The 15,670-nt window shown below is 42.7% G+C and overlaps 1 protein-coding gene across 1 annotated transcript in view; it reads right to left on the reverse strand.

Moving 5' to 3' along the window:
• Nucleotides 1-439: 439 nt before the first annotated feature.
• PIK3CG (phosphatidylinositol-4,5-bisphosphate 3-kinase catalytic subunit gamma) overlaps nucleotides 440-15,670 on the reverse strand; it is a 124,410-nt gene continuing 109,179 nt past the window's right edge. Inside the window, exon 12 of the transcript XR_010746217.1 lies at nucleotides 440-466. The gene's annotated coding sequence lies outside the window, so the exon portion shown is untranslated. The remainder of the gene's footprint in view (nucleotides 467-15,670) is intronic.

The following is a 15,670-nucleotide window of genomic DNA, read 5'->3' on the forward strand; positions in this document are numbered from 1 at the left end:
GGCAATCAATGAATACACAACTAAATAAAACAACTAAATAAAACAATGAGTTAATGCTTTCTCTCTCTCCATTCCTCTCTCTTGCTCTCTCAAATCAGTGTGGAAAAATCTTTTTTTTTTTTTTTTTTTGTATTTTTCTGAAGCTGGAAACGGGGAGAGACAGTCAGACAGACTCCCGCATGCGCCCGACCGGGATCCACCCGGCACGCCCACCAGGGGCGATGCTCTGCCCCTCCGGGGCGTCGCTCTGCCGCAACCAGAGCCACTCTAGCGCCTGGGGCAGAGGCCAAGGAGCCATCCCCAGCGCCCGGGCCATCTTTGCTCCAATGGAGCCTTGGCTGCGGGAGGGGAAGAGAGAGACAGAGAGGAAGGGGGGGGGGGTGGAGAAGCAAATGGGCGCTTCTCCTATGTGCCCTGGCCGGGAATCGAACCCGGGTCCCCCGCATGCCAGGCCAACGCTCTACCGCTGAGCCAACCAGCCAGGGCCGAAAAATCTTTTTTTTTAAAAGAGAAGATTCAGGGAGGAACAGAGAACAAGTGTATTTATTATTATATAGGTTCCCAAAGTAACTGAGACTTAAACAAGGGAATTCATTTCTCTCTCATGTTCTAGTTAAGGAGGAGATGGTTCCAGGGATGGAATGGAAGTTTTGCTCCAGGAGGTCATTCAGAAATCCAAGTGTCTTCCATTTTATTGTTCTATGACATTGTCCTATATGGCATGCCATCATATCCATATCCAATTACAAGCAGTGGGATAGGAAATGGGGGAGTGATGGCCATGCTCCTTCCCTTAAGATACATCCTGGAGTTGAACATGTCATTTCCCATCACATGAAATTAGCCACGCTTAACTGTAGGGGAGGCTGAACTATGCAATCTTCATGCTGAACATCCTTGTGTGCCAATCAGGGGTTCTGTCAACACAGAAGAAGGGGAGAAAAGATATTGGAGGACAACCAATATTGAATCAATCTCTGAACAAACAGGTTGAAACTTTAGCACATGGGATAGATAAGAATATAGAATTTTCTGTGAGGGTTGATAAACACAGTTCATCACAGTTACTTTAGAAGATGAGAAATGCCTCCAGATGTCTTAAAAAGGAATGATTCTTCATTTGTGATGAATACGTTGAGAAAAGGCATAGCTTATGCTCAGACTCAGCCTTAATGTCTATATTCAGAAATGACAAAGGATAAAAGAACTGAATGAAAGTTTAAAGGTCTTTCTCAGGGCACATTGCTACAGCCAATTATATGCTTGGCAAAATGTAGTGTACCTATCCAGTGCTCCTCTGGGTCTTTGCAGAAAATGTAATGGCCCCTAAGGAGGTCAGAGAGGCCTTGGGACTAGAGGAGATAGAGAAAATGCCAAGAGAAATTTACAGATGACAAATACAAGGGCAAATTGGGTGCAAGTTCAAAGCAGTAGAAATAGCATGGAGAGCTAGAGGTCAGGCGTTTGTCTGAGTTATCTTGCAACATGGTACTCAGGACAAAGAGTAATGGGGCTCTAAGCCACTGGTGGCAAGGGCAGAAGACAGTGTCCAGAGAATGACAGATGGGTCAGAATCTCCCAGGGCCACTGCTGACCAGCTGACAGGCTCCTGGGTTGACCTTTCTTAACTGCACTTTCTGATGCAGTTTTCAGCAACTGAGTTCCCAAGAGAGCAGTAATACTTGACTCATCTCCACTATTGTAAATGTCTCCAAAGATTTTTTTTATAGGCATTCTCTTTTCTCATGCTTTTGGCTTAGTATAAAGATATACATGTCACCCACACAACCTGTGTCGTAGGGAGCTTTGGTTTAGGATTAGTGTTTTTGTGTCCTATTTTGAAAATTATATGAATTTATTGAAAAACATTCCTGAACTGGAATGTAATAAAATACATTCCTGGACTATATTAGTAAAGGAGGAAAGTTTATAGTAATAATTATAGTATGAATAGTAACCAATATTGGTTTATTGACTTAGTGCTTTACATGCATTTGCACTTTTTTTTTTTTTTTGTATTTTTTGAAGCTGGAAACGGGGAGAGACAGTCAGACAGACTCCCGCATGCGCCCGACTGGGATCCACCCGGCACGCCCACCAGGGGGCGACGCTTTGCCCACCAGGGGGCGATGCTCTGCCCCTCTGGGGCGTTGCTCTGTTGTGACCAGAGCCACTCTAGTGCCTGGGGCAGAGGCCAAGGAGCCATCCCCAGCGCCCGGGCCATCTTTGCTCCAATGGAGCCTCGCTGCGGGAGGGGAAGAGAGAGACAGAGAGGAAGGAGAGGGGGAGGGGTGGAGAAGCAGATGGGCGCTTCTCCTGTGTGCCCTGGCCGGGAATCGAACCCGGGACTTCTGCACGCCAGGCCAACGCTCTACCACTGAGTCAACCGGCCAGGGCCTGCATTTGCACTTTTTAAATTGACATGTAATTGACATAGAACATTGTTTTAGTTTCAGGTGTAAACATGATTCCTGGAATAAATCTATTCCAACCTCAACAAAGGAAAGGACCCTGTTTTTCTTTACAATAATAAAATTCTTGAATTTGATGTTCCTGAACATTCCTACTTCCCACAATAATAAAATAAAATAAATTAGCCCCCCCTCCAAACAGAACATAATATTGCAGGGCCTCTTGTTTAGAACTTACTAAGAATTTCAAGAGCTTTTGAGTTAGTGAATACGTGGAGATTCGGGGAGAGTGGCATTCCCAGAGAACATTGGGATATTCCTCAGCTAAATCCTTTTACAGTAAACTGGTAAACACTGGCCTATTCCGGGCACCCACCTTGCTTTATTCTCAGAACAAATACCTGTCAATCTCTTCACAGTAGTATGTCAGGATTAGCCTTGATCCTTTTATAGCCTCAGAGTCCTCCATTGTGTGGCTGATCCAGTCAGTCCCTACCAATGAACATTTGCCCTATCTTTTGCTATTACAATAGTTACAATGAATTTTAAAAAGAAAAAGAATTTTAAGGTGGCCATTGTAGAGTATTAAACAAAGTGCAGGGCCCTTCTATGTATGGGGTCTTGAGTGACTGTATAGTCAGGTGTCCATGAATTCAGCTCCACCCCAGGATATTTTCCTCCAGCTTTTTCTTGGGATCAGTTGCAAGCCCCAGCTTCTATCTGTCACATATGAAATTGCTGTTCCTACAGTTGCTCAGGTTTGGATGAGGTGAGAGTAATTGTGGAGGGGAGTGAATCATGTACCCATTTCTCCTTTGTTTTTCTGTTCCCTGGAAATGGTTCATTTGCCTATCAAGAACCAGCACTTAAGAAAGAGAATTCTCAGTAGAAAGGCAAAGTTGCACTAGTCAACAACAAAAAGTACTTATGGAATGTGATAAATTAGTAAAGGAGACTGAATGCCTGTGATCCAAATTTTACTTCAGAAAGATGGAAATACATAAAACTGTGTACATAAACATATTATGAAGTGAGAAGATATATTACTTACAGGAGATTAAAAGATTTGGCCCCTTTTAATCTAACTTATTTTTGAATACATTTAAGAATTAGCTTCACACCCTGGTCGGTTTGTGGATAGAGCATTGGTCCTGAGTGCAGATATCCTGGCCTTGATCCCCTGTCAGGCACACATGAGAAGTGACCATCTGCTTCTATTCTCCTCCTTCTCCTCCTTTTCTCTCTCTCTTCCTCTCTTGCAGCCAGCAGCTTAGTTGGTCTGAGAGTTGGCCTCAGGTGCTGAGAATAGCTCGGTTGATTTGAGCATTGGCCTCAGACAGGAGTTGCCAGGTGGGTCCCAGTTGGGTGCATGCAGGAGTGCCTCACTTCTCCCTTCCTCTCACTTAAAAAGAAAGAAAGAAAGAAAAAGAGAAAAAAAATTAGAATGAAACTTGCATGTTTAAGCTGAAAAATACTGCACAGTCAAATCAGTAGTATCAGAATAATTCACCCACAATCACCACCTGTTACAAAAAGATAGGGGGAGTTATAAAAAAGAAACAATGTCATCACATATTTACCCTCCAATTACAGAAGGCAATTTCTTAGACTGCTAAAAGTATTTTTAAAATAGTTTTCTTGATAACAAGAAAAACAAAGGAGCTACTTTTAAAATCCCAATTTTAAAAAACTTGTATTCCTCAAGGATTGCAAATTCAAGCATTTGAAATTAGGATACATAAAATTAAAGAGAATACATTATAAATATCTTTACTACCACTTTCAATGTAATTCATAGCAATAGAAAAGTAGTTTACGATTTATCAAGAAACCTATATTGTAAATTTGTTTTATTCTTCATTAACACTAAAAAATATATTCTAGGCCCTGGCTGGTTGGCTCAGCGGAAGAGTGTTGGCCCGGCGTGTGGAAGTCCTGGGTTCAATTCCTGGCCAGTGCACATAGGAGAAGCACCCATTTGCTTCTACACCCCTCCCCCTCTCCTCTCTATCTTCTCGATCTCTTCTCCTCCCACAGCCAAGGCTCCATTGGAGCAAAATTGGCCCAGGTGCTGAGGATGGCTCCATGGTCTCCACCTCAGGCACTAGAATGGCTCTCATTGCAATGGAGCAAAGGCCCAGATGGGCAGAGAATCACCCCCTGGTGGGCATACTGGGTGGATCCCGGTCAAGCTTATGTGGGAGTCTGTCTGCCTCTCCTCCCCCCACTTCTTACTTCGAAATTATATATATATATAAAAATTTTTTTTCTTTTTGAAACACTGCTTGGAGCCCTCTCTTTCTTATGGGGTATGAGAAGCTTCCCTGCTCCAGAAAAGCCAATAGATAATCTTCTCTTCTCCTCTGTTCAATTAAGTCCTCACTAGAATGAGCTGCTGTTATTCACAGAAGTGTGTTCCACTTCTGGAAGGTCAGGCATGTGTAGTGGCGATCACCTCTAGTGGACATAATGGAAAACTCAGCCCAGAAGCATAAGGACAGATAAGGGGATATTTGTCTCAGGGCTGACACAATAAAAATTTCAAGGTTATAAAACAGAAGGTCTTAGAGATATAACGTCCTGGGTAGTAAAATCATTGTATGCCAGTATAAGTGTTTCTCTGACTTGGAGCATAAAAGGCATCTGTGCAGGCTGGCAAAATCACCTACTCTAGAAAGGTCTCTATAAGATAAAGAGAGGAGGGTTGGGTAGGGGGAGATTGAAGAGAATAAAAGGGGCCAAATATATGATGATGGAAGGAGACTAAACTTTGTGTAATGAGCACACAATGCAGTATACAGATGATATATTATTGTACTGCACACTTGAAACATATATATATATATTTTTCTGTATTTTTTTGAAGCCGGAAACGGGGAGAGACAGTCAGACAGACTCCCTAATGCGCCCAACCGGGATCCACCCGGCACGCCCACCAGGGGGCGAAGCTCTGCCCACCAGGGGGTGATGCTCTGCCCCTCCGGGGCATCGCTCTGTTGCGACCAGAGCCACTCTAGCACCTGGGGCAGAGGCCAAGGAGCCATCCCCAGCACCCGGGCCATCTTTGCTCCAGTGGAGCCTCGCTGCGGGAGGGGAAGAGAGAGACAGAGAGGAAGGAGAGGGGGAGGGGTGGAGAAGCAGATGGGCACTTCTCCTGTGTGCCCTGGCCGGGAATCGAACCCAGGACTTCTGCACGCCAGGCTGACGCTCTACCACTGAGCCAACAAGCCAGGGCGAAACATATATTCTTAACAAATGTCACCGCAATAAAATTAATTAAAAAAAAGATAAAGGCAGGCAATGAGAAACATTTCCACAGTTCAGCACACTTACCTTGTTAATGTCTTTTGTGCTGCTCTTTGTCATTGCTTTTGGAGAAAAACAAAGTAAAGTCGGCCATACCGATGACAAATTGCCATTGTGGCCCACCTACAAACCCAGATGAGCTTCCGTGGTCTGGCCTGACTCAATGGGGGAAAGGTTGAGAGAAATGCCTTAACCTGGGGATTGGAGGTCAGCGGGGCTTGCTCCCAGAAGCAGTGCTGTTACTTCAGGTCCACATAGGAAGGAGAGCCACCAAGTCTTCAGAACAGAAAAGAGCCCTCAGGGGCCTCTCCCTTCCCTCTGAGCCTCACCCTAATGGCATCTGCGGTAATCACTAAGGGCCATACAGTCTTTTCTTGGGCCTTGGAACTCTCAAATCTCCTTTCAATGCCTGTTCCTCATATATATATATATATATGTATGTATATATATTAGCAGCTAGGGCCTTTTGGGAGGAGTGGGGAAAGTAGGTCATAAAGATGAAGCTCTCATGGGATTGGTGCCCTTATAAGATGAGGCACAAGAAAATCTCTCTCTGTCTCTCACATTCTGTTTTTAATTAAAGAACTGGCTTCAAAAAATTCTTTTCATTATATCTTCTATCCCATTATACATCTGTCTTAGTTCAGGTTAAGAGCATACCATAGAATGGGTGGTTTGAACAACAGAAATATACTTCTCATAGTTCTGGAGACTGAAGTTCATGATCAAGGTGGCAGTATGTTTGGGTTCTGGTGAGGGCCCTCTTCCAGGTTGCAGACTGCAACTTCTTGTATCCTCACATGGTGGAAGGCAGAGAGAAAGGGAGAAGTTTCTTGTGATTCTTAGAAGGACATCAATGTCATTCATGAAGGCCCCACTCTCATGACCTCATCTAATCCTAATTACTTCCAAATAGCTCCAACTCCTAATATCATCACATTAAGGGGTAGGGTTTCAACATGAATTTTGGGGTGAGAGAAACATTCTGTCCATAGGCCATCTTTTTCTCAAGATTACCTTTTTAACAGAGCCCACCTTCCCACAGATTTCCCTCCCTTCCAGAGATGTCCGTCCTTCTGCCTATAGGAATTACTTATTTTCTAGTCTGCACTACAGCTAAAATTCTGAGAATGCTAGGACTTTACTGTTCGTTTGTATTGCATTTACTGTGTTTACGGAATCCTATATCTTTCTCTTTCTTGCCTCTCATCATTTTGCTAAAAGAGATCAGAAAGTCACTCAAAATAGTGTAAAACTGTAACATGAATTCTCGAAATATCTGTTTTGTCAATGCATTTGATAGTTAGGCTGGGTATAGTATTCAATTGTAACTGGAATAGGGTAATATTCAACTGTTTTTTCCCAGCCCTATTTTAATCAGAGGACAGTGCTTTTTATTCACTCCACCAACATTTCACTAAACATCTTGGGTATATGCCATCAGACAGTAGATTGTGCTACCTATTAATGAGCATCTATCAAACTGGACACTCAGCAGATTGATGAACAGCCATCTAGTCTGAAGGGTGGAGTTCCTCACTAGAAACGGAAACCAGTGTGGACAGCTCAGCACCAGATCAGTTTCCAGGCAACCATCATAGGTGTGAAGAAAGTTCTGTCAATTCTCCCCTTAAATTTGGAGCTTTCTTCATTCCTTTCTGAAGTGCTCCCTCTGCCTTTTTCTCCCCTTCTCTAGTCAGAGGTGGATTAAGGTTGGTTGAGGCCCTGGGTGCAGAAGAAAATATCGGGCCCCTTACATTAGAAAAAAGTGTAAAGTTGGGGTTTTGCAGGCCCTTCAGAATTTGGGGCCCAGGGCGTAGGCCCAGTGCACTAGCTGTTAAATTCGCTTCTGTTTCTAATTTATATTTCATCTAATCTTTGGGATAAATAAACTGGTTTTGCAAAATGAAAATATATCTTTCTATCTAGTCCTTTGTCTAAAGGTTTTTTCCTTCTAATTTTATTGTCTTTTTTCCCCCTGCTTTTAAAGTGGGTAACTCATGCCTATCTGGATAGAACTGAGTGAACAAGAAAAGACCCTCAGGGTTCCAGTGCATAAGTAATGAGGGAAAGAAACACACAGGAAGCATACAGATTAACACTTCAAGATATAATCTTACCACAACAGGTTGAAAATTACTTTCCCTTAGACCTTTGAAAGAATAGCTTCATTGCCTTCTAGCACCCCCTGCTACTAATGAAAAAGCTGATGCTAGTCAGGCTTGTTCTTTTGTGGTTGACTTGCTTTTACTGTCTGGAAGATTTAAAAATGTTCTTATTCCTGTTGTCCTGAAATTACATAGTAATGTGTTTAGAAATAGAAATTTTCAAATTCTTGAATTGGGCATTTAATAAATTAAAAAAAAAAATTTTCCAAAGTTAGAAGTGGGGAGGGATTCAGACAGACTCCTGCATGTGCCTGATGGGGATCCACCAGCATACCTACCAGGGGGCAATGCTCTGCCCATCTGGGGGGTTGCTCCATTGTGGCTGGAGCCATTCCAGCACCTTAGGCAGAGGCCATGGAGCCGTCTCAGTGCCTGGCCCAACTTTGCTCCAGTGGAGCCTTGGCTGTGGGAAGGGAAGAGAGAGATAAAGAAGAAGGAGAGGGGGAAGGGTGGAGAAGCAGATGAGCACTTCTGTGTGCTCTGACCAGGAATTGAACCTGGGACTTCTACTACATGCTCTACAGCTGAGCCAAGCAGCCAGGGCTAATAGATGTTTTTAACCTGAAGATTTATGACCTCTTGGCTTCAATTTTTTTCATTATTTCTTTGCTAATTTCATCTTCTTCATGGTCTCTGTCTCCTCCTGAATTGATTTGTTTAATGCCAGACTTGTTGAATTAGTCTTGTCTCAATTTTTGTGTGTGTGTAAAATACACAAAACATAAAATTGTTTCAACTTTTTATCTTTTTTATCTCTATCTTTTTGTTTTAAGTTGAGAAATTTGTTTTTTTTATTTCATTCTTCTATTGAATTTTTATATCAGTAACTAATACATAATTTCTAATAGTTCTTTAACCTGACTGCTCCTTATTTATAGTACTTTAACCTTATGGACAGCTAATTTGCTCTGTTTCCTGAATTATTTCTGTTTTTCTGGTTATTTAGCTTGGTCTTTCTTATTGTTGATTTTATTCCCTGCTTTGGCAATTTTAAATCATGTATTCATGTGTAGGAAGGAACAACGGAGTTGCTGGCGTGGCTTTCTTTTGCTGCAAAGTAGGAAGGACTCTATCTACCAGCTGACACGCTCAGCTGATGCAGTCCGTGCAGGGTGGAGCGGGTGGGGCGTGGACGCGCTCTCTGGTGAGCAGGTGGGGGCTGTCAGCCTACGGGTCTTGGCAAACAACTGAATGAAAAGGGCTTTTTACTTACAGACACCAGTGTCTACCCCAGAGACCTTCGCTTTTGCCAGTTAGTTCACGTGGAGCTGGGTGGCCCAAATGGTTGAAGCCTGAAAATACAGTCCATGCTCTTGGGATTTCTCGGAGTTGATGCTTCAGGCTTGGCAGGTGCAGGCGGAGTGGGCGTCTGCACAGCGGCCTGGCCCGGTGTTCCAGGCGGGCTGGATCCCAGGATGGTTGTGGGTCGTTAATGAAAATCCTCGACAGGTGGGGTGGCTTGACAAGATATCTAAAATGGTTGGAATTAGGTTGATGGGGACTCCTGCATATGAGGATGTAAGAAATGACAGATTCAAGTGGTTGGAAGGAGGAAGAGTATGCATATCAAGTTTAAAACATTTGGCTGTGGTTCTGTAATTGCCTCTCGCTTGTGAGCTGAAAAGGACAGTTGGGAAGCCATGACCGTCAAACACGACGCACCAGGGAACTGTACCTGCACCCCCCCCCCCCAGTCCCAAAGCTGATAGCTCCAGGTGGGCTGAAGGTGTGGTCAAAGCCATTGGGACTGGTTACAGACTGCAACAAGAAAGGAGGGCAGAGAAGAAGTGAGCCCTTGACAAAGCCTCCAGCACGACACAAGCTGCCTGCCCGCTGCCAGGCAGTCACTGTCCATTTCAGAAGCCCTCACACTGCCAGAGCTGTGAGACATGCCCATCTATTCACCCTGTGGCCCTCATTTGAGCAAAAGGCACAGTTTTAATTGTTCCGAATCCTGTGTTTTCTTTCAGCCCATTAACTCAGTTTATGTATATTTTTGAATTACGTGTGTGGCCTCAAAACTGAAATTAGTAACGAAGTCTCAAGTTTTGATAGTCCGTGAAGTGCACAAATATGTATTTTACCTAAATCTATTTTAGGGAAGATTACCAATAGAATGCCTTTGGATGAACATTTGATAGAATCAACTATTGTACATAAAATAGATTTGCATAAATAAAAGAATGTAAGACAATGAAAAAAAATAATTAATGAGTTTTAAACTAGTTTTATTCATTTAATGAAACTGAAGACAGTTTCTATATTTTGAATATAAATGTACTTGCAATTGGAAATATTGCAGAACTAGAGTGTGTAGATGTAGGAAAGGAGTTAATGCCATAATTGATTGATTTCTTTCTTTCTTTTTTTATTAAGTGAGAAACGGTGAGGCAGACAGACAGATTCCCCCATGCGCCCAGACCAGATCCACCTGACAAATCCCTTAGGTGATGCCCTGCCCATCAGGGCTTGCTGCTCTGTTGCTTGGCAGTCGAGCTATTTGCCTGAGGTGAGGCCATGGAGCCATCCTCAGTGCCCTGGGCCAACTTGGTCGAAACATTCAAGCCATAACTTCAGGAGGAGAAGGGGGAGGGGTAGAGAAGCAGATGATTGCTTCTCCTTTGTGCCCTGATGGGGATTTTGGGGAATCAAACCTGGGACTTTCACATGCCAGGCTAATGCTGTACTGCTGAGCCAACAGGCCAGGGCCAGTTGGTTTTTTTAAAGAAGGATTCACCTGCATATTGGCCTTTCATGGCTGTTTGGGAAGGGATTTTACAAGCAATTAAATTTAAATCCTGGAGTTCTTACCCCCTTCTACTTTAATTTTGATATTGTTTTATGTAATATAACTAGGTTTTTTTATGTCTCCAAATTAACACACACACACACACACACACACACACACACACACACACTTTTCACAGTTAGTTAATGTAGAGTTGGGTAGTTCCAAAAGTCTGCTTAAAATATAAATAAAACTCTGGTACATCCAAATGATAAAACATTTCCCAGTATCTCCACTTTTTCTTACTTTCTCCTTCTCTCAATTTAATAATGGTTCAAAGAACTGTCTATTCAATTTAACAGGCATCATGGGAGTCCTGACTCCTATCCAGCATCACTTTATTTCTAGGTTGCAACATTTAAGGCTCCAAGATTTTTGTGTTTTGTGGCCTGAAATTGGTAAATTGGCTTTTTGCTCATCTGCATTGGCTATAATTAATTCCTAGGCTTTCACTTTGGGGGGACCTTGAGGCATAGTGCATCTTTCCCCCTTCTCTGGGTTACTCTGGAAGTTGGTAAGCAGGTGAGCAGCCCCATGGAGGCCAGGGGAGCTGTTGCCTACCTGGTCAGCCTGGACAGCACAGCTCTCAACACAGACAGTGAGTAGCAGTCAGCAGCCCCAGACTTTTTCAGCAGAATCTTCAGACTACTTTGTTATCCTTGTTCAGGTAGGATCCCCAATTTTCTAGAGATGGAAGAAGCTCAGACTAGAAGTCTACATGCCTTTAGATTGTTGTATGGCCCCCAAAATACCCCACAGAGATGACCAAGGCCACTTCATGAGCTTGCTGTCTCTTTAGGTTGAATGCTAAATGCTGTGCTTACACCTTCCATGCAAAAACCCTAACGGTGCCCCTGCCAGCTCTCCTTCACAATGGGAGACCCACCTGCTAAAGTAGAGGAAAGGGTCAAAGGGCAGCGGATGGTAAAGCCTGGACCCCTCAAAGAGGTTCTTATCCTTTCTTGCCCCACCCCACCCATCTCTTTTGGAATCTATAAATTTAGTGCCCCTGTTTATCTGATTTTTTATACTGGGGGGATTCATCTGGTTCGTACCAGTTCAGCAGAACCAATACCTAATTTTTTTGTTGAGTTCGGCGAACCAGTTTTTAAAATGGCACTTATAATTAGGGTTCTCTCTAAGGTGGGTGCCTGAGTTGCTGCTCAATGTGGAAATCACAAATTTACATTCCTTACCCTTTTTTAAGTGTTCTTATGTGCAACACCATAGTGTAAGTGCCTGTAGTAATTAATGTTCATTCCATCCATAGATGAAAAGCATTGCAAGTGAGGATACCAATTGAGAAGCAATATGGATACATCTTAAATAACAATTTTATTGTTTTTTGTAAGGTACTAGTTAATATTTTTTCATTAGTATTTTAGAACTCTTATTATCTAGCTTTGTGCACCTCTTTTATTTTTATTATTTAAGTATTAGATTAATAAAATAATCAACTACTTTCAGTATGTTGGGCAAACAAGTATGTTAGGCTTACTCGCCTGTACTTTGCCCGACTGGGGCATAAACGTGAGGCAGCACCTGTGTGTGCAGTCTCTTTAAGGCTGCAGGGGCTGCCCTCAGGACAGCCGATTGCAGATTGCCTGCTGCCATTGGGAGGGGCCATGTTTTGCTATTGTTTGAAGGAGAAGGGGTCCCCCTGCATCGCCTCTTTGCACATCAGTCCTGGGAGAGAGAAGGGGAAGCAGTTTTCCCTGCCTGCTTGCTCATCTGGCTCATCCGCCATTGTGAGACTCTAATTAGTGGAATGGCCCACCATTTTCCAGCCCCACATTTTTTTTACCATCTGCCTGAATCCAGTAGGAACTTGCATGGCCATGGCCACCGGCCTTACATGGTATATAATTTTTTTATACTTAAATGGTCATTAGGGCAGAGAACCAGTTGTTAAGTTAACTGAATCCCACCACTGATTTTTTACATTCTATTTTGTTGTCCTGACCTAATCCTTTGTTTCTGAGTGGTGGCTTCATTTCAGACCAAACCTTTCAGAAGAATTCAAGTCCCTTGCTCCTTTTCCTCAGTAACATAAAGAGAGCAATGTAAAATGTTTGTTCCCTTTCCCTTCCAATTGTTAGAATTTACCCGAAAAGGTAATTATATGCAAAATCAGGTATATTCATGCAATAGGTATTTACTCAAACAAGTAAAAAATTTTAACAACAAATCAAAATTTAAGAATTCTCTAGTGGCCTCATTGCTGTGCCTCACAGACCGAAGCTGGGAGATCCAAGTGCTTATCTGCACACCCTTGTTCAGCCTGTGCTTTTACCCTACCCACCGTCCCATCTGGCCACAGCCTTCTCGGTTTAAGACACAAGCATTCACCTCGTGGGTAACTGGCAATGGACAAATGCAGCCAGCGGAGAAGGCAAGTAAGCACATTAAGGAGAGTGGCATCTCTAAAGCACCCCGTGATGCCCCTGTACTAGCATCTGAAGGTGGCTTAGCCCAGCACACAGTCCGAAGCAAAGCCATGCCGAGGGAAATGGACTGTGAATTTGTTACTGCCTTCTCAAATACAAGCTGGAGTCACTTGCAAATCAGAAGCAATATAGCATTATACTCAGATAGGTTTCCCATCAATGAGGAGATTCAGAGAGGCTGCTCTAAAAAATTGAAATGGTATAGCTGGCACAGAGTTAAACTACAGAACACAGAGCGTGCAAATCCATCTAAAAATCAATGCCCCACTTTACCCCACCCCCAGCCTGCAAGACAGGAACCTGACTGAGGTTAGAAACAGAATGAAAGAAACAATGTGAAACTCAGGAACATGGTGATCAGCTTGGAAGCACAGAAAGCTGAGTCACCGGGAGCAGTTGTCAGGGCTCTTCAAAGCATTGTCCACGGGAAAGGCAACAATGCTGGACCAATCCTGTTATGTGGCTGAAAGCATCAGGCTCTCCAAATCTGATGCCATTAAACACTGGATTTATCCGAAGAAGTCTCTGTTCTGATTTCCTGCTCTCCAATCTCTGATTATTATCTGACTTCCTCTGTAGTTCTGCCTGCAGAAATGGATCTGTTACAAAAGCTTTTAGTATTCCATTCTGTATAATTTTTTTTCTCTGATTGTAAATGAGCAAAATGGCATTTTTGACCATTATATTACTTGACTCCTTCTGTAGGTTAACCAACTGGGAAAGAAGGGACTGGTTACATAATATACATAGTTCCTGTTCTTGTGAGAGGTAGTTCTCATTGTAAATGAAGCCATCTGGAATTTAGTTGGGGGCTTAGTGGATTTGAGCCAGGCCCCCCCCCCCCCCCCCCCCCCCCCCCCCCCCCCCCCGCCCAGGAGATTAACTGCTCCCCAGCACTTGGGTTTCTGATCCCGCAAGGGGGAAGGCCTTACTCTGGAATGTGAAGTTTCCTTGGTAAAGACACAGACTGCTGAGGCTTGTTTCCTTTGTGATAAACACATATGCTTATAGCTGCTATTTTACCATTTTTAGGCAAAGATGAAATGCTCAGTTTATAATGTAAGATATAGTGCACACTGTGCACCATGGCCCAACAATGTCTAGGTTTCTAGAATAAAGATGTGGTGTCATTTCCTCCATATTCATTCTTTTAAAAGTTTCCCTGAATGCAATATAAAAGAAACAATGTTTTAAAATTTCAAGTTAATTAAAATCCTTGTGAAGATACATTTATTACTAGGCCGACTAATTAAGAAGGGAAAGGAGGGAAGGCAAATGTATTATTTCAACCCCAAACTCACCCTTCTTATTCCCCTACAGGCAAGAGCAAGATGGGATTTGTGCTAAGTGATGAGAAGAATTTCCATCCTGTTTGGATTATGCTGAGATGCTTTTGGAAGACACTTAACAAAACAGAGTGGTAGGAATGCACAATTTTTTACTTACGTCTTTTTCGAACACACATTTATGAATCTTCAGAACCATGTTCCAGGAAGGCAGCATTTTCATTCGGGGGTGGGGGATGGGGGGCCTTAAAATGGATTTGCAGGATTGACTGGGAGAGGGTCCTTTCTGGTGATAATGGCTGCTGTTTCCATGGCAATGGCAAGCACGAGTCAGATTCACCAGCACACCCCGTCTCTCTGCTCCTTTTGTTCAGAGCAAACTGCCATTAAGCAGCAAACAGCACTATTAGCGAGTCAGAGACATTTAGGTGAATTGGATGCCACTGGTCTGTGTACAGATCTTTTGTTCTGCAATGAATGTGCAGCTCCTTAAGTGCATTATTGTTAACATTACAACAGGAGGGAGCTTGAAAGAACTACCAGTCTAAAAATGTGACCTCACCTGGGCCGTCTTTTTCTGAGAAAGAGTACTGGTAAATCTTTAGTTTTCATATCCAGTAATTCCCAGTCCCTGATATGCCTCAGAGTCCCCTAATCTTAAGGTGACCAACTTTTTTACAACGAAAAGGACAAAAATAAAGAAAACAATATCGTAAACAAAAGAAACATTTTATTCATTGCAACAATAATAAACTATAATATGATAAATGCATAATAAAAACATTTGTAATATTTTATGTTGTAATTATGCTTACATGCCTATTAATTTTTAATAATAGTTGTAAAAAAGAAGTACTCATTTAGATACAAATACATCACATCACACGCAATGGATCAACTCTGCATCGATTGAATATGGACATTTCCAAATTAGTCTTCCAATATCAAAAAGGAGGACATGTAGGAGGACACTTTTCGAGGGAGGACAGAACTTACAAAAGAAGGACTCTCCTCCCTAAAGGAGGATGATTGGTCAATTTACTAATCTGCAAAATGCAAATTCTCAGGTCCTGAGTCCCAGGACTCTGAGTTTTTAATAGGTGACTTAAGTTGATTCAGATGGTCCTGAGATCACATTTCTGAGAAGCCCTCTTTTGGATATTTGGGGACACTGTTCCCTTTATGGAATATCATGATTTTAAAGAGACAAGTTGAATCTCAAGGTCTTTCTCCCACACAAAATTTACTTTGAATGTAAGGTATT

Source organism: Saccopteryx leptura, chromosome 6, assembly GCF_036850995.1.
Source record: "Saccopteryx leptura isolate mSacLep1 chromosome 6, mSacLep1_pri_phased_curated, whole genome shotgun sequence".
Taxonomy (NCBI): domain Eukaryota; kingdom Metazoa; phylum Chordata; class Mammalia; order Chiroptera; family Emballonuridae; genus Saccopteryx; species Saccopteryx leptura.